Source organism: Mobula hypostoma, chromosome 8 (assembly GCF_963921235.1).
Source record: "Mobula hypostoma chromosome 8, sMobHyp1.1, whole genome shotgun sequence".
Taxonomy (NCBI): Eukaryota; Metazoa; Chordata; class Chondrichthyes; order Myliobatiformes; family Myliobatidae; genus Mobula; species Mobula hypostoma.
In genome coordinates this window covers 142201743-142220306 of record NC_086104.1, presented here as the reverse complement: position 1 = coordinate 142220306, position 18564 = coordinate 142201743, and positions in this window count along the sequence as shown.

Genomic DNA, 18564 nt, shown 5'->3' with positions numbered 1-18564 from the left:
GAAACGAAGGAGAAAATGCTGGAAATACTCAGCCGGTCAGGCAGCATCTGTGGAGAGAGAAGCAAAGTCAATGTTTCAGATACAAACCCAACTCCTCTTCCTTCTGCTGCTAAGAGGTGCAGGGAAAATGTAACTGTTTCGTTCACATCCACTTTTTAAAACTTCTACTTGGGTAACAATTCTCAAGGAGGATGCTCCAATTATTCAGAGAGTGCTGAGTTGTCTATTGATGTTAAGTCACTAGCCTTGAGCACTACCAATCAAGCCCTTAATTGGTTTCAACTAATATTGAAAGGCTTTGCATATTCGACTTCTAATTACATACAGGAAGTGCACCCATCACCTTCAAAAATGTTAGATGAAAGCGTCTACTGCAAATGTAGAGGAATAGAACTGGTTCTTCATTAAACCAACCTAAATAAACTATAAGCTCCCTGTGGGGGTACTAATGCTGTACAGCAATTCCAGATGACACAGAATGAATTGCCCAACATAATATTTAACCATAACATTTCTGAATTCTATATCTTGTGCCACACAAATAGAAGAGCACATCTGACATGTCATGATATCATTTATCACTTACGTGCAAAATATTTTAGAGCAATTTTTCTATGCAAACTGCCATCCGTTGTTCATATAAATGAGGAACAGTTTTGTCCATCCCTTGCTCAGGCGGCATTGGTAATGTAGTGGTTAGTGTAACGCTTTTACATCAGCTGTAAGATCAAAGTTTAATTCCTACCAAAGAAGTCTGTAAGAAGTTTGAACATTCCCCCCAGTGACCATATAGATCTCCCCCATGTGCTCTGGTATTGAGAAAATGATTGATTCACTTGCGATTACCTGCATATTGTAGCAGGCTTCACAAGAGCAATTATAAAGGATCCTGATGAATATTGTCCGCTTGTCTGGACGTACAATTGATTACTGAGATGTGGTGATGGCTCTATAACAGAGTAGACTCTTAACCTGAGAAGAATGAAAATTGATCTCATTGAAACATGTAAAATTATTTGAGGGTTTGACATGGTAGATTTTGGCATGATGTTCCCCTGGCTAGAATGTCCAAATCCAGCAACCATGCTCTCAAAGTATGTTGTTCGGGATGGAGATGTAACTCTAGTTGGGGGAGGGGGTGGGCTCAGTTGCTGAATATATTTGATAGAAGCTGAATTAATTTTTTTTTAAATTTAATTTAATTTTATTTTTTTATCTCTTTAATTTGTAAATGCACTACAAGGATGTGGGGTAGAGACTGGAACATGGCACCAAGGTAAAAGGTGATCTTATTGAATGGCAGAGGAGATACAAGAAGCTAAATGGTTCATTTGTTCTTCCATTTCTTCCAGTATTATGATTAGTTACTTACCATCCTCAGCTAAGTCTATTTCAATATATATTTTACCGTGTTAAGACGCCACATAAATATATTGTTTCTTAATTATCTCAAGAAGCTAGTCTTGCGTACCAAAATTAATGAACTGAAATTTTTCCTCCTGTTTTAACTGAAGGTACTGTAAAAAGTGCACATCAGTAACACTGAGCATTATTGGGTATTTTGATAGTAAATTATGACCGTCAATCTCTCCCCAATACTCTGCCAACTTTTCTCCAAACGTTATCAGGAGATACTGCCCTATTTTGGAGAAAGTTTTATGCAAGTTTCTAGCAAGCACAACATATTGGCTACTTTATTTTGCTTGTGCATCGTGTGATGTTACAAACACCAAACTGTGTTGTATCTTCAAAGTAAAGGCAAATCAATGGTAAGAATTGACAAGGTTGTTTTTTTCTCTAACCTTGAATTATAGAACAGAAAAACAAAAGGCGGAAAGATTGAGAAAACTAAAACTTGCAGCAATCAATGAAGATAACATGCAGCTAAATTCAGCTCAACTTTTATATCTAACAAAAGAACAAGCAATATGTAACAAAAGAACAGAAACTCTCTCATATCAAATCACATGTTACCATTGTGTAGGTCAAGGATTATTCCCCTTGAAATTTATGCCAACATTAATTGCTTCTTTACCAGAGACTCAACCTGTATATTAACCTTCTGGGAGTCTTGCATGAGGACTTCTAGGCCCCTCTGAACCTCTGATGTTTGAACCTTCTCCCCAATAAGATAATAGTCCGTGCTATTGTTCCTTTAACCAAAATGTATTATCGTACATTTCCCTACACTAACAGATTGGTCAGGCAAGATTTCCCTTTAGAGAAACATGCTGACTTTGACTTATTTTATCATTAGTCTCCAAATACCCTGAAACCTTATCGTCAATAATAGACTCCAACATTTTTCCAACCACTGATGTTAGACTATGTTCTTGTTCAGTCGTTAACTTGAGTCTGATTCTTCATGACCCCATGGACCGTAGGGTCCATAGGGTTTTCATGGCAAGATACAGAAGAAGATTGCCAGGTCTTTCTTCCCTGTAGATACTGCTGCTGCCCAGGTTGGGACCAGGCTGGGTTTGAACTCGGAACCATCTGCCTTGAAGTCCAGTGCTAATGCCACTACACCACTAGTTGGCCCAATGTTAGACTAACTAGCCTAACGTTTCCATTCTTTTGCCTTCCTCCCTTCTTAAAGAGGGCAGTGACATTTGTAATCTTCCAGACCTCTGGGGCCAAGCCAGAATCAAGTGATTCTTGAAAGAACATGACAAATATATCCATTATCTCCTCAGCAACCTCTCTCAGGACTCTGAGATGTAGTCCATCTGATCCAGATAGTTTATCCACCTTAGGGCCTTTCAGTTTGCCTCGCACCTTTTCCTTTGTAATAGCAATGGCACTCTCTCCTGCTCCCCGACACTCACAGACCTCTAGCACACTGCTAGTATCTTCCACAGTGAAGAATGATGCAAAGCACTGGTTATGTTCATCTGCCATTTCTTTGTCCCCATTACTACCTCACCAGCATCATTTTTCAGTGGTCCAATATCATCTCTCACCTCCCTTTTACTCTTTATATAACTGAAAAAGTCTTTTGGTATCCTGCTTTATATTATTGGCTAGTTTTTCCTCATATTTCATCTTTTGCCTTATCAATTTTTAATGCCTTTTGTTGGATTTTTAAAGCTTCCCAAAAATCCAACTTCCCACTCACATTTGCTACCTTCTATGCTCTTTCCTTGGCTTTTATGCAGCCCTTAACTTCCCTTGTCAGCCATGGTTGCCTAGTCCTGCCATTTGGGAACAACTTCTTCTGTGAGACATATCTATCCTGTGCCTTGTGAACTACTCCCAGAAACTTCAACCATCTCTGCTCTGCCGTCATCCCCAACAGTATCCCTTCCAATCCACCTGGGCAAGCTCCTTGTTTGTGCCTCTGAAACCCCCTTTATTTCATTGTGATACTCATACACATGTCTTATGCTTCTCTCTGTCTCACAAATTCAATCATATTATGATCACTGCCTCCTTAGGGTTCCTTTACATTAAGCTCCCTAATAAGATCTGGGTTATTACACAACACCCAATCTAAGGTAGCCTTTCCCCGAGTAGGCTCAAGCACAAGCTGCTCTAAAAAGCTATCTCATAAGCATTCAACAAACTCCCTCTCTTGCAATCTGACACCAACCTGATTTTCCCAATCCTCTTGCATATTGAAGTCCCCCATTACGATTGTGTCATTACCCTTATTGCATGCCTTTTCCAGCTCCCTTTACAATCTCGGCCCCATTCTGGAGTTGAGTCCTCCTTCTCTTCCCCTCACTGCTCTCCCTCCCCTGTTAGCGCTGCTCTCAGTTCCTGCCTCCCAAGCACCAGCTATAGCTCTCAGATCATTTGGTCAACACAGGCTCGCATTGATAAAAATCAAAGACAATAAACTCAAGGTTGACATGATATAACTGATCTAAACAAATGGTAAATATATTAGGTAGCAAACGATAGCCCAAAATTTGCTGTTAAAACACTGTCAAAGCCAAAAATACTCAGCATTATTGACACTTTAGGTGAGGATTCATGCCAAGGTTAAATACAATTGTTCAAAAGTTACTGGAGAGATCTATCAATCTGCTAAGTGCTTTGTAAAACCATTAGCTTAATGTCTGACTCAGCATTGAACTGTACTCAAAGCCATAAACTTATTATATCTGCCCAATAAGTCCACAGCAGAAGCCATTTCGTTGGCTCTTCACTCAACCCTGGAACATCTGAACAGCAATGATGCATGCGTCAGGATGCTCTTTGTTGACTACAGCTCAGTATTCAGTACTATCATCCCCTCAAATCTAATCAATAACCTTCAAGACCTTGACCTCAAAAATTCCTTGTGCAATTGGATCCTTGATCTCCTCACTTGAAGACCCCAGTCAGTCCGGATTGGCAACAACATCTCCACAGTTTCCACCAGCACAGGTGCTTAGTCCCCTGCTCTATTCACTTTATATTTACGATTCTGGGGCTAAGCACAGCTCAAATGCCATATTTAAGTTTGTACTGTTATTGGCCAAAGCAAAGGTAATAATGAAGCAGAATACAGGAGGAGGATTGCTGCCATAACCACAACTTCTCACTTAATGTCAGAAGGACCAAGGAGCAGATTATTGATTTCAGAAGTAGGAAACCGGAGATCCATAAGTCCATTCTCATCAATGGATCAGTGAGAGAAACTACCACCCCACCAGCCTGCGGATCCAGCACATTATCCTCTGCAACTTCTGCCACCTTCAACAGGACCCCACCACTAAGCACATCTTTCCCTCTCCACCCCTCTCCGCTTTCCGCACGGATCAGTCCCTCCGCGAATCCCTGATCCACACGTCCCTCCCCACGGATCTCCCACCCAGCACTTATCCCTGTAAGAGCAAGTGCTACACCTGTCCCTACACATCCTCTCTTGCCACCATTCAGGGCCACAAAGAGTCCTTCCAAGTGAGGCAACACTTCACTTGTGAGTCTGTTGGGGTCATCTATTGCATCTGGTGCTCCCAGTGCGGGCTCCTCTACATTGGTGAAACCCGATGCAGATTGGGGGACCGCTTCATCGAGCACCTCCGCTCCATCTGCCACAACAGACAGGATCTCCCAGTAGCCACCCACTTCAACTCTGCTTCCCACTCCCATTCAGATATGTCCATACATGGCCTCCTCTACTGCCACGATGAGGCTCTCAGGCTGGAGGAGCAACACCTCATATACCGTCTAGGTAGTCTCCAGCCCCTTGGTATGAACATAGAATTCTCCAACTTCCGGTAATTCCCTCCCCCTCCCTTCCTCTATCCCTATATCACTCTACCCCCTCCCCCAGCTGCCTATCACCTCCCTCATGGTTCTGCCTCCTTCTACCACCCATTGCGTTTTCCCCTATTCCTTCTTCACCTTTCCTGCCTATCCCCTCCCTGCTTCCCCTCCCCCACCCTTTATCTTTCCCCTTACTGGTTTTTCACCTGGAACCTACCAGCCTCCTCCTTCCCAGCCTCCCCCCACCTTCTTTATAGGGCCTCTGCCCCTTCCCTCTAGAGTCCTGACGAAGGGTTCCAGTCCGAAACGTCGACTCATCGTTTCCACGGATGCTGCCTGACCTGCTGAGTTCCTCCAGCGTGTTGTGAGTGTCATCAATGGATCAAAAGTGGAGAGGATCAGCAACTTTAAATTCCTCTGCATTATCTTTTCAGAGGACCTGTCCTGGGCCCAGCAGATAAATGCAACTACAAAGATAGCACAGCAACATTTCTACTTCCTTAGAAGTTCGTGAAAACTTGGCATGACAACTAATACCTTTGTCAAAATTCAATAGATGTGTGATGGAAAGTATATTGAGTGGTTGTATCACGGCCTGGTATGGAAACACCAATGCTCTTGAATGAGAAATCCTACAAAAGGTAGTGTACAGATCAGTCTATAATGGGTAAAACCCTCCACTCCACTGAGCACATCAATATGAAGCTCGATCGCGGGAAAGCGACATTCCAGGTCAGAGACCTTCACCAGCCAGGTCATACTCTCTTCTCCCTGCTGTCATCAGGAAGATGACAGGAGCTTCAGGACTCACACTACCAGGTGCAGGAACAGTTATTACCCCTCAACCATTGGGCTCCTGAACCAATGGGAATAGCGTCATTCAACCTCACTTGCCCTATCCTTTATCCTTTTACCACCCACTGGATCACTTAGATCAACTGCCCTAGCACTCTGCTATGCACCTGCAGAATACTGTGCACCTGTGTGGGGCAGATTAGCCTATGCGAAGAAAATAGACCCGTTGCTTAACGAAGCCTGCCGAATAATCATGGGCACACTGTGCCCCACACCCACTAACATCATTTACAGACTTGCAGGTATTGCTCCACCAGAGATCCAAAGACACACTACAACAAAAATTGAAAAAAGATACACAGAACTCGGATCCACGGCACCCACTACATCATCATGTGCCAGTTTCCAACTGCCTAAAATCGAGGAAAAACTTTGCTACAGTGGAAGAATTACCACATGGAACAACCCCCCAGACATACAGGATTGACCTCTGGCAACAAACAGAAGCCAGAACCCCACCAAACAATACAGTGCAAGACCCCACAGAAATGTTACCAGACGGGGCACTGCTTGACAGACGGAAGTGGTGCACTCTCGACAGAGCGAGAGGGGGAGTTTGTAGAACGGGAGACAATATGGTGAAGTGGAGTTTAAAGACCAGCGAATCCTGTGAGTGTGGCAAAAGGGTGCAGAACGTTCTGCGCAACAGCCCACTCTCACCTGATTCAGCTGACACTGACCTGCTCAACATCAACCAAACAACACTAGACTGGCTGGCTGTCTGGTGTGACAAGCTATGATGACTTTCCACACTCTAGGGACTCACTTTCAAGGACTCTTCATCTCATGTTACTGATATTTATTGCTTAATTATTTACGTATTTTCTCTTTTTTTATTTGTACAGTTTGTTGTCTTTTACACATTGGTTATTGGTCCACCCTGTTGGTTGCAGTCTTTCACTGATTCTTTTAGGGGTTACGGATTTACTGAGTATGCCTGCAAGAAAATGAACATCAGGGTTGTATATGGTGACAGATATGTCCTTTGATAATAAATTTTCTTTGAACTTTTGAGATACAAACTACGCATCCACAGAAATTAAGTTCAAGCTATTACAAGTTATGACAATGAAAATTACTGATGGACAAATTTCTAGCATGGAAAACAATGAGAAGCATGTAATCTTATTTCTTTGGAGTTCAATTATTGTTGTAGATTTTATATATAGAATTTTTATACAGTGTTTCATTTAATTTGTTCTTCCATCTTAATCTAGTCTTTCTTTCTCATTATTTATCTCTGGGCCCAATTTGCGTTCCCTTCACAATCATTCCAGTTAACTTTACAATAGCTTGTTCTATTCCAGTCTTTATCCTTCACCATACTTTTACCTAAATTTGCCCCAATTTTTTCAACTATAAACACATATAAAACTGATCATAATTGCCAAGCACATATATACAAACTGAACATTATTGCCAAGCGCATTGAAGGATTTAGACTTTTAAAGGAGACTCCATGTTACTAGCTGATACACTTTGCTTAACAATTGTGAGAATTCTTTTACAACAGCATCTCCATGAGTTGAAGAAGTACCTTAGAAATGAGTGTGAAAATGTGTTTGCATCATGGAGTTTGTACCTATTCACTGGAAATTGTTACGTACAAAAGCCAGAATTGTTTTTCACAAACAGAAGAAAATCTGCAGATGCTGGAAATCGACCTGCGAAACACACAACATACTGGAGGAATTGAGCAGGTTATGCAGCATCAAAAGAAATGAATGAACAATCAATGTTTCAGGCCCAAAACGTCAACTGAGATTTTTTTTTGTTGTGTTTCACCGTTTTCCAGCTTATTTCTTTACTATTTATTTACTTAAGAAGAAAAACAACAAACTCCATGAAGAATAAGAAGGTAGGGAGGCTGGCAGGTGAAGCCAGATGAGGGGGAAGGTAGGTGAGTGGGGAGCTGGGAGGTGACAGTTGCAAGAAGTAAAATGTTGAGGAAGAAGAAATCTGAAGGGAGAGGAGAGTGGGCAATGGGAGAAGGGAAGGAAGAGGAGCACCAGAGGGAGGTAATAGGCAGGTGAGGTCAAGAGAAAGGGTGACAGGGGAGCCAGAATGGGGAATGGAAAAAGAGAGAAGGGGAAGGGGGAGTAATTACCAGAATGTTAGAAAAATCGATGTTCATGCCATCAGGTTAGAGACTAACCAGACAGAACATGAAGAGTTGTTCCTGCTACCTGTAAATTATCATCTCAACATTAGAATAGGGTACTAGGATGGCCAAAGATGGGAGGATAAAGTGTAGGTTAGAGTATGTGTGTGTGTGTGTGTGTGTGTGTGTGTGTGTGTGTGATTGGGTGAAGGGATTTAGAATGTAAGTCTATTGCACACTCCAGAGCAGAAAGTGGTAGTAATGCACCATAAGCTGGGTGCCAACCACCGTAAAACAAGAAGAAGAAGGGAAAGAACATTAGAAATAGATCTTTCAGTAGAAGTTAGAAAACAGTATCGATGGTAAAAGCATGGCTATCTCTCCCAAAAAGACAGGTGCACCCCAACCCCATCTATGAATTGAGAAGATTTTTGATAGAAGAGGGATAAAATAATAACTGAGCCAGGGCAGGTAGAAGATGCCCATCAGTTATAATCTTATCACAAGGCAGACAACCCTGAGGGGCCTTAGAACATGTTCTTGTTCTGGAAGAGGTGACACAAATTGGGGGGGGGGGGCTGAAACCAAAATCCAGTTGTGCTTTGAAATTGGTGAACTGAGGACAAGGAAGGGATCAAAGAAGGAAACAGAAGCAACAGCCATGGTGGGAACTAATCGTTATCTGCTCTTTTGCATCTATGTAAACAGAGAGTGTGTGCCTTATGTACAGTACCACTTCACTAAACACTCTGAGCACCCCTTTGTCTAGGATAATGCTTTCTCCCGTATCTTCCTTAAAATTGTCACCACCATGACCAAGCAGATAGGTTACTGTGGAAGACTGGCTGGTGCTCTCAACGTGGATGCGAAGTGACAGGCTTCTCATCTATTCATTTATTCAGAGTACCAGATGTAGGTAATTAAATATCTGCCCAGTTCATTAACCTGAATCAAGTACATGTGTAAAATTATCTAGCCTATTTATATTTTTTATACTGCTTCTAATATAATTGAGCAGCTAGCACATAGAAGCTGGTGAATGAGATGGAATGAACACACAAGAATGTAAATGTAAATGGGGACCTGATGGGGAGCTCATCGACTTGGTTTCCCACCAATACATGCTACTGAACTGGTGTAGCCAACTCTGCCAAGGTGCAATATCTAATACTATATACGCGTATTCTGGAGACAAGTGTTGAAGTCCCACTATGATAGCTATGGAGTTTAAGTTTAGCTCACAATTTGGAAAGAAAAACATGGGACTAGTCATGAATGATGATAACCATAAAATTGCAATATTATTGTAAAGTCCATCTGATTCCCTCATGTCCATCAGGGAGGGAAATCTGCCATCCCCACCTGGTCAGCAACAAGATAATTCCAGAGCCACCATAATGTGGGTCTTAAGTGCTTAGCAATTTGGAAAATCAAAAAATGTAGGTGCTGGAAATCATCAATTTAAACAGAAAATGTGAGAATCACTCAGCTAAATAGACAGCATCTTTTGAAGGAGATATTTGGAGTTACGGAATATAGCAAATATTAATTTCAACAGCAACCAGTCTTCAGATCTGAATATGGATTGTAGATTGAGTTTAAAATGTAGCTCAGAACATTGGTCTTCCTAAAGTTGCAGACTGGGGTCCATTGCAAACCCCATTGACCTGAGATGTCTGCATATGCATGAATGCAGCTTGGAGACAGCAATAATTAACATTCAATTTAGAGTTGGTGTAAAGATCTACGTGTTTGAATCAAAAGAAGCAGTATGAATACATTTTAAATATTGAACTGTATTGTTATTACCTTTGATCTTTAGCATATAAAAATGTCATGTAATACTGGGTCAGGAGGCCTTGACTCTGAAAGTCTCCAATATGATGCCTGCTCCTTTTCCTGAATAAAGAGTTCTATATCCACCAGTTTCAGTGTCTCCCAGTGATTTTGTTCACAGTTACAACAGGTGAAACAAACTGTTTAATTTGAACAGAGTAAAAGAGAACACAAGGAAAATATTTCTGTTGGAATGAGACCAAATACTTATATCTGGTGATTAGAACTGCAGCTTTAACTAACCTAATCAAACATCAGATAATCAACTTCATTTATGCCAATTAAACAATAAATTATTTTTCAGTATACCTAGAGAAATCCAATCCTAATTTTCAAATAACCACGAGATATTTTGTAATCATTTGAGAGAGAAGGTGGTTGCTGAGTTTCAAAGCAGTACCATACAGAACTATTGATCTAGTTTATGTACTCAAGTCTCCGACATTGGGTTTAAACTCACTGGTCAAAATCTACCTGGACCTGGCCTGGAAACATTCTGTTGTCCCTATGCCAGGTCGGGTCAGCATCTGAGTGCCAACCTCACTAAGCTTCAGCACTGGAAATCAAACAGCAAAGGGGCAATGCAGTCTAGAGGGTCTGCTCCCCACCCAGATAGCAAAGCAGTGTGGAAGCTTAATTTCCCACAAAATCACTTAGCATTTTAAATGTCTCTGACACCCAGAGATTACAGAAGTATACCTCTGTATACTGCTGCAATATTGCTGCAATTTTTTTAAGATTGGATAAAAGTTCATTTAAAGCATGTTAAAAGAAAAATTAGCAATAGTTGGCTAGAAGTTCCAGTCCATTTTGAAGCAACTTGAGTGATTCTATTCAGAATCAGTTTTATTATCACCAGTATATGTCACAAGCGGACGTTGGGAGCAGATCCAAATGCAAGACAGACACTGCAGTTCTAGGAACAGGAGTAGGTTTGTCAAGAAAGCAAGGGGAGAAACGATGCTGGACATTGACACAGGCCCTAAACGAGACTAGGATTCAGGGCCTGGGCTAGGACTTGTGCTAGAAGCACAGGACCCAGACGTGGAACTAGGAACAAGGAACCTGGACTAGGAACTCAGAACTCCGGAACCAGAGTCTGGACAAGGACCCGGAACCGGGGTCTTGACTCGGAACCGGAACCCGGGTCTAGGCAAGGACTCGGGACTAGGATCTTGGCAAGGGCAGGACAAGGAATCTCCAAGACAGGATGAGGAATCTCCAGGGCAGGACAAGGCTCTTGGCCTAGGTTTGGCTCGGATCTTGGACTCGACTTGGTTAGACTCTTGGGTACGGAGCCGGGACTCCTCCTTGGAGCGCAGGGCCGGGACTCTTCCTAGGACACAGGGCCCGGATGACTGCAGAGGTAAACTGCCAAGGATTCGGATGGGGATGATCCAGCACAGGGCGAGGTACCAGAACTGGATGAGGTCACAAAGCTCAGACTGGAACACAGGCACCTGGACTTGGTCTTGGAACACAGGAACACAGAGCCTTGGATTTGAGCACAGGAACAGGGAACACAGAGTCAGGACCCCTCCTTGGGAAAAGGACATAGGGCCAGGACTCATACATAGAACATGGGCACTAAACACAGGGACACAAAGAGACAGTTCCAAACTCAACATAGATAGTTCATTATCGTGACATGGCAAGGCTCCAGTCTCACTCCGGCAGTTGACTTGATGGCGATCCAGGCGAAGATGCAGGCAAAGTTGCAGGCGAAGGTAATAGGCAAAGATTAGTGCCTAAGTAACTGCCAGGGATTCAGATGGGGAGGGGAAGGGAACAGTCCAGCAGGGAATCCTTGGTTTGCAGAGATATTTATGTGCCAGCCCAAAACGAGAATCAGGTGCCTCAATTAAGGCACCCAATGGAGCAAGGGAGAAAACAGGAAAACCCGGAACAAGGATCGATGGACCGGACCGTGAGCCAGAATGCGGACCTCATGGACCGGACCATGACAATTCCTGAATCACTGAGTGTGTGCCGTCAGGCTTCAGTACCTCCTTCCTGATGGTATAAATGCAAAGAGGGCATGTCCTGAGTGGTGGTGGACCTTAATGATGGATGCCACCTTTTTGAGGCACCGCTCCTTGGAGATGTCCTGGATAATATGGAAGGTAGTGTGAATGATGGAGCTGACTAATTTTACCGCTTTCTGCAGCTTACTTCAATCCTGTGCAGTAGTCTCTATGCCACCACCATACCATAAAGTGATACAACCAGTTAGAATGCTCTCCATGGTACCTCTGTAGAAATTTGTGAGTGTCTTTGGTAATATACCAATACTCCTCAAACTCTCAATGAAGTATAGCCTTCTTTGTAACTGCATCAATATGACAAGCCCAGAACAGATCCTCAGTGATACTGAGACCCAGGAACTTGAAATTGCTGACCCTTCCCACTTCTGATCCTGTGATGAGAACTGGTGAGTGTGCCCTCTTGTTACCTTTTCCAAAGTCCATAATCAATTCTTTGATCTTATAGATGTTGAGTGTAAGGTTACAGCTGCAACATCATTCACGCAAATCATCTATCTCACTCCTATACGCCTTTTCTTCACCATCTGAAATTCTGCCAACAAAAGTTGCATTGCCAGCAAACTTATAGATGGCATTTGAGCTGTGCCTAGCCATGGGTATAGAAAGAGTAGAGCAGTGGGCTAAGCACACATCCTGAGGTGCTATAGTGTTGATTATCAGCAAGGTGGAGATGTTATTTCTGATCTGTACAGACTGAAGTCTTCTGGTGAGGAAGTCGAAAATCCAATTGCAGGGGGAACCACAGAGGCCCATGTTTTGGAGTTTTTTGATTGGCCTTGTAAAGGTTCACCCTCTTGAAAGTCATTCTGACATTGGCCTCCAAGACAGAGGTCACAGGGTCACTGGATGCTGCCAGAATCCTTATAACTGTAATTTTATTCTCCTTTTCAAAGTGAGCATAAAAGGTGTTGACCTCATCTGGTAGTGAAGCATCACTATCGTTCTTGCTTTGTACGAAGTAATGGCCTGCAAACTATGCCAGGGTTGACTTCCATCCAATTTTGTAACCTCAATTGGAATTGTTGTTTTGCTCTAGAGATAGCTCTTCATAAGTCATACCTGGCCTTCTTGTACAGTCCTGGATTACCAGACTTGAATGCCACAGATCTAGCCCTCAGCAGACTAAGAATCTCCTGGTTCTTACCTGCCTTTGATTCAGGTATGTACGGTAGGCACACATAGTTTACAGCGGGTTATGTCATGTTAATTCTGATCCACCACATCTCAACTCAATAATTAATGACTGGATCTTTTGCATTCAAAAATGCACTGCACAAGTCCACCTCTTCCAAGGTAGCCCATCTTGCTGGAATTATGCAAAGATGCTAAAAGCACTCCTGCTGTCTCGTTGAGTATGGGTATTGGGAGAGGGCAGAGATAGGAGGGTGATAATGGGACTAACACTTCTGTGCTAGTGGTGGAATCATTGAAGGAAGTAGATTGGTCTGGCATTCAGAGATCAGGATCTAACTTTAATTATAAAGTGGAGTAAGGAATCAGTTCTTATTATATTTCATTCATAAGAATATTAGCATTCAAGAGTGCATTATCTGATTGTGTCTCAAGGCAAGAAATCCAAATTTAAAGCTAAAGAAGTAACACTTGATTTAACAGTTTAAGAATCTTGACTGAACTAAATGGAATGCTGAGCCTTTGCTGGATCTGAACTAGCAGAGGGTTCATTATCATTATTATCTTGTGCCATGTTGTATGACATCATCACTATGTGCCATATTGTATGATGTGGGCGATCATGGTCTCATGGTCATAATTGATCTTGACAATTTTTTGTACAGGAGTGGATTGACATTGCCTTCTTCTGGCCAGTGTCTTTACAAAACAGGTGACCCTAGCCGTTATCAATACTCTTCAGGGATTGTCTGCCTGGTGTCAGTGGTCGCAAAACCAGAACATATGATATGAACCAGCTGTTCATATGACCATCCACTACCGGTTCCCATGGCTTCACATGACCCTGATCAGTGGTGGGGGCTAAGCAGGTGCTGCACATTGTTCAAGGGTGATATGCAGGCTAACGGAGGGAAGGAGCACCTTACACCTCCTTGGGTAAAGACGTACATCCACCCTGCTGACAAGTGTAAGGTTTCCTGAGAGAATCCGGGCAAGACAGACTTCTGCTCATGGACTCAATGACTGAGGAAATTAGTGGCAAAATCTGTTACGTAATGGGCCCTAAACCTAAAGCAGGACAGGAAAAGTTCATCAATTATTTCTATTGATAGTTTTGATCAGAACTATTAGTTAGGCAACAATATTCAACACATAGTCTTTGGATTGAAAGGAGACATAGTTTGTCATTGAGCCTAGGTTGACACAGGATGGATACAGATTCCAAAACTTTTGATATTACCCTAAATCTGCCAGATTTAATAGCAAATAACCTTGTTGATGACCTAATTCAGGATTCCAAAACTAAATTTAGGGAAGATGTCTGAAAGTAGCAATGAGCAGCTGGAATGATGAATGAAGCTAGGCTACTAATCCCTGAGAAACAAATAAGCTGTTTAGCAAGGGGATTGAACTAATTTGCACAAGGATATAATGAACCAAATTGGCCAAGGAATCTTCTTCATTCAGACCTACTTTGCAATGAGCCAGCTTAAAAAACTGAAGGGAAAATATATTATCAGAAATCTGGATTTTTTTCAGCGCCTCTCCTTTCAGCAGCCAACACAAAAGTGAGATGGGAGCCACAAAAAATGGACACTCAGAACTGAAGGAGATGCACATGCCTTGGCAAGGATTCTTGGAGTCCATGAAAGAAAACCACTATGAAGTTCATCCAGGAGTCTTCGCCACAGCCCAATTCTTTGTGCATACACTTTGCTTTCAGAAAATGGGGACTAGTCAAGGGGGAACAAAAAGAAATAACTTTCCCCCCAAAACATCAACGTAGCCCCATCTTCATCAACCTGCTTGGTCACCCAGGTGGTCCGAATCAAGCTCAGACCCACCCTGTCGCTGATATCTCACATTCTCAGCATTATTTATTTTAGTATTTATTTATTTTGTATTTACACGGATTATTTTCTTCATCACACTGATTTTTATCAGTCTTTGTGTGTAGACGCAGAGGAAATTACAAGCAGGATAGACAAAGGAGAATCAGCCCATGCTGTGTTCTTGGATTTTCAGAAGGCCTTTGACAAGGTGCCACAAATGAAGCTGCTTAAGAAGACAATGTACTGTATGGATCTATTTTTTTTAGAACAATGCCCACCCCCATTAGCACTACGTATTGATCTGCTGTCTACACATGTGCATTGTTCTCTCTCTCTCTTGCTGCAGCGTGAATACACCAGTTAAAGCTATCTCCCGCATGCATGTTTTTATTTAATTGATATGTAGTTGTGCATAGGCACAACAGATAAGTGCCCATAATACTATATGAAAGATACTAGCATGAATAGAGAATTGGCTGACTGGCAGGAAGCAAAGAATATGAATAACGGGTGCCTTTTCTGGTTTGTTGGAGGTAACTAGTTGTGTTCCAAAGGGGTTAGTGTTGGGACTGCTTCTTTTTACATTATATATCAATATTTGGATGACAGAATTGACGGCTTTGTGGCCAAAGTTGCGGACTATATGAAGATAGGTGGAGGGGCAGGTATTGTTGAGGAAGCAGAGAGGTTGCAGAAGGACTTAAATAGATTAGGAGAACGGCCAGAGAATCATAGAATCATAGAAATCTACAGCAGTGTTGTGCCGACCGTGTAACTGCTCTAGAAACTGCCTAGAATTACCCTACCGCATAGCCTTCGTACACGGAGAAGTGTCAGATGGAATACAGGGTCGGGAAGTGTACGGTCATGCACTTTGGCAAAGGACCAAAAGCCTAGACTATTTTCTAAACAGGCAGAAAATTCAACAATTGGAGGTGAAAAGGGACTTGGGGAGGCCTCGTGCAGGGTTCCCTACAGGTTAGCTTACAGACTGAGTCAGTGATGAGGAAGGCAAATACAATGTTAGCATTCATTTCAAGAGGAACAGGATATAAAAAAGCAAGGATGTAATGCTGAGACTTTGCAAGGCATTGCTGAGGCCTCACTAGGTGTGAGCCGTTCTGAGCCCCTCATCTAAGAAACGCTCTGTTGACATTGGAGAGGTTTTACGGGAGCTTCACGAGAATTATTCTGGGAATGAAATGGTTATCATACGAGGATTGTTTGGTGGCTCTGAGCCTGTACCCACTGGAATTTAGAAGAACAAGGAATGATCTCATTGAAATGAGGGGAGACTGAGAGGGTGATAGATAGGATGTATAGAGAGGTAGTTACACCCAAGGTGCAGACACAGGAAACTGGGTGACATTTAGGAAGAGGAAAGGGGTTTTTGGAGCCAATGCAGAGTAGCCCTGTGGCCATCTCCCTCAACAACAGGTATACCACTTTGGATACTGTCAGGATGGAGGACTTAACAGAGGAAAGTCACAGTGGTCAGGTCTCTGGCACTGAGTCTGCTTCTGTGACTCAGAAGGGAAGATGGTGGGAGAAGAGGCCAGGTCTGTATGCCAGGTCTGGGATATCTTGGATCGAGTCCTCGGCATTCTTAAGTAGGTGGTTGAACAGCCAGAAGTCGTGGTCCATGTAGGTACCAATGACATAGGTAGGACAAGTAATGAGGTTCTGCATAGGGAATTCAGAGAGTTAGGTGCTAAGTTAAAGGGCAGGACCTCTAGGGTTGTGATCTCAGGATTGCTACCGTGTCATGTGCTAGAGAGGCCGGAGCTAGGAAGATTATACAGTTTCACACACGGCTAAGGAGTTGGTGTAGGAGGGAGGCATTTGGATCACTGGGCTCTCTTGCATGGAAGGTGGGACCTGAACAGAAGGGACAGTTTGCACCTGAACTGGAAGGGGACTAATATCCTAGTGGAAAGTTTTTTTAATGCAATATGGTAGGATGTAAACTAATGTTGCAGGGGGATGGAAACCAGAGTGCCAGAACAGTTAGTGAAGAGGTTGTGGTAAGTAGTAAGGATGTGGCCTACAAATTAAAATGGGAGATAGAAAAAGCAAGCCAAAATGGCAATGTTACAATAGTAAAGGGGATTTCAATATGCAGGTAGATTGGGAAAATCAGGTTGGTGCTGGATTCTAGGAGGGGGATTTTCTAGAGTGCCTGCAAGATTGATTTTTAGAGCTGCTCATGGTTGACCCACTAGGAAATCAATTATTTTGGATTGGGTGTTGTGCAATGAACCAGAACTGATTAGAGAGCTTAAAGTAAAAGAATCTCCCCCATTTCACGCACATCTGCTCTCACTCCATCCTCCTGTCACCCCACTAGGAATAGGGTTCCCCTGGTCCTCACCTACCACCCCACCAGCCTCCGGGTCCAACATATTATTCTCCGTAACTTCCGCCATCTCCAACGGGATCCCACCACTAAGTACATCTTTCCCTCCCCCCCTCTGCTTTCCGCAGGGATCGCTCCCTACGCGACTCCCTTATCCATTCGTCCCCCCATTCCTCCCCACTGATCTCCCTCCTGGCACTTATCCTTGTAAGCGGAACAAGTTTGGGGCCCTGAATGGTGGTAAGGGAGGAAGTGCTACACATGCCCTTACACTTCCTCCCTTACCACCATTCAGGGCCCCAAACAGTCCTTCCAGGTGAGGCGACACTTCACCTGTGAGTCGGCTGGGGTGATATACTGCATCCAGTGCTCCCGATGTGGCCTTCTATATATTGGCAGACTGGGAGATCATTTCGCTGAACACCTGCACTCTGTCTGCCAGAGAAAGCAGGATCTCCCAGTGGCCGCACACCGGAGCAACAGGTCAACAGCAGATGCCATCTCTCTGGCCCTACATTCCTCCTTAGAACACCTGGAGAATAAAGATACATACGTAAGGCTCCTTTTCATTGACTACAGCTCTGCCTTTAATACCATCATTCCAAATAAACTGATTCCTAAGCTCCGGAACCTGGGCCTTAGCACTCAGATCTGCAGCTGGATTTTCAACTTCCTCACAAACAGGACCCAGGCTGTAAAAATAAGGGATAAGCTCTCCTCTACAATCACGTGGGCATGTGGCCAAGTGGTTAAGGTATTGGACTAGTGACCTGAAGGTCGTGAGTTCCAGCCCCAGCCGAGGTAACGTGTTGTGTCCTTGAGCAAGGCACTTAATCCCACATTGCTCTGCGACAACACTGGTGCCAAGCTGTATGGGTCCTAATGCCCTTCCCTTGGACAACATTGGTGTCGTGGAGAGGGGAAACGTGCAGCATGGGCAGCTGCTGGTCTTCCATACAACCTTGCCCAGGCCTGCGCCCTGGAGAGTGAAGACTTTCCAGGCGCAGATCCATGGTCTCACAAGACTAAAGGATGCCTTTACTTCTACAATCACTCTACAATCACCCTGAGCACCAGTGCCCCACAAGGCTGTGTACTCAGTCCCCTGCTGTGCTCACTGTACAGCCATGATTGTGTAGCCAAGTTTCCATCAAACTCAAGATGTAAGTTTGCTGATGACACCACAATTGTAGGCCGTATCTCAGGTAA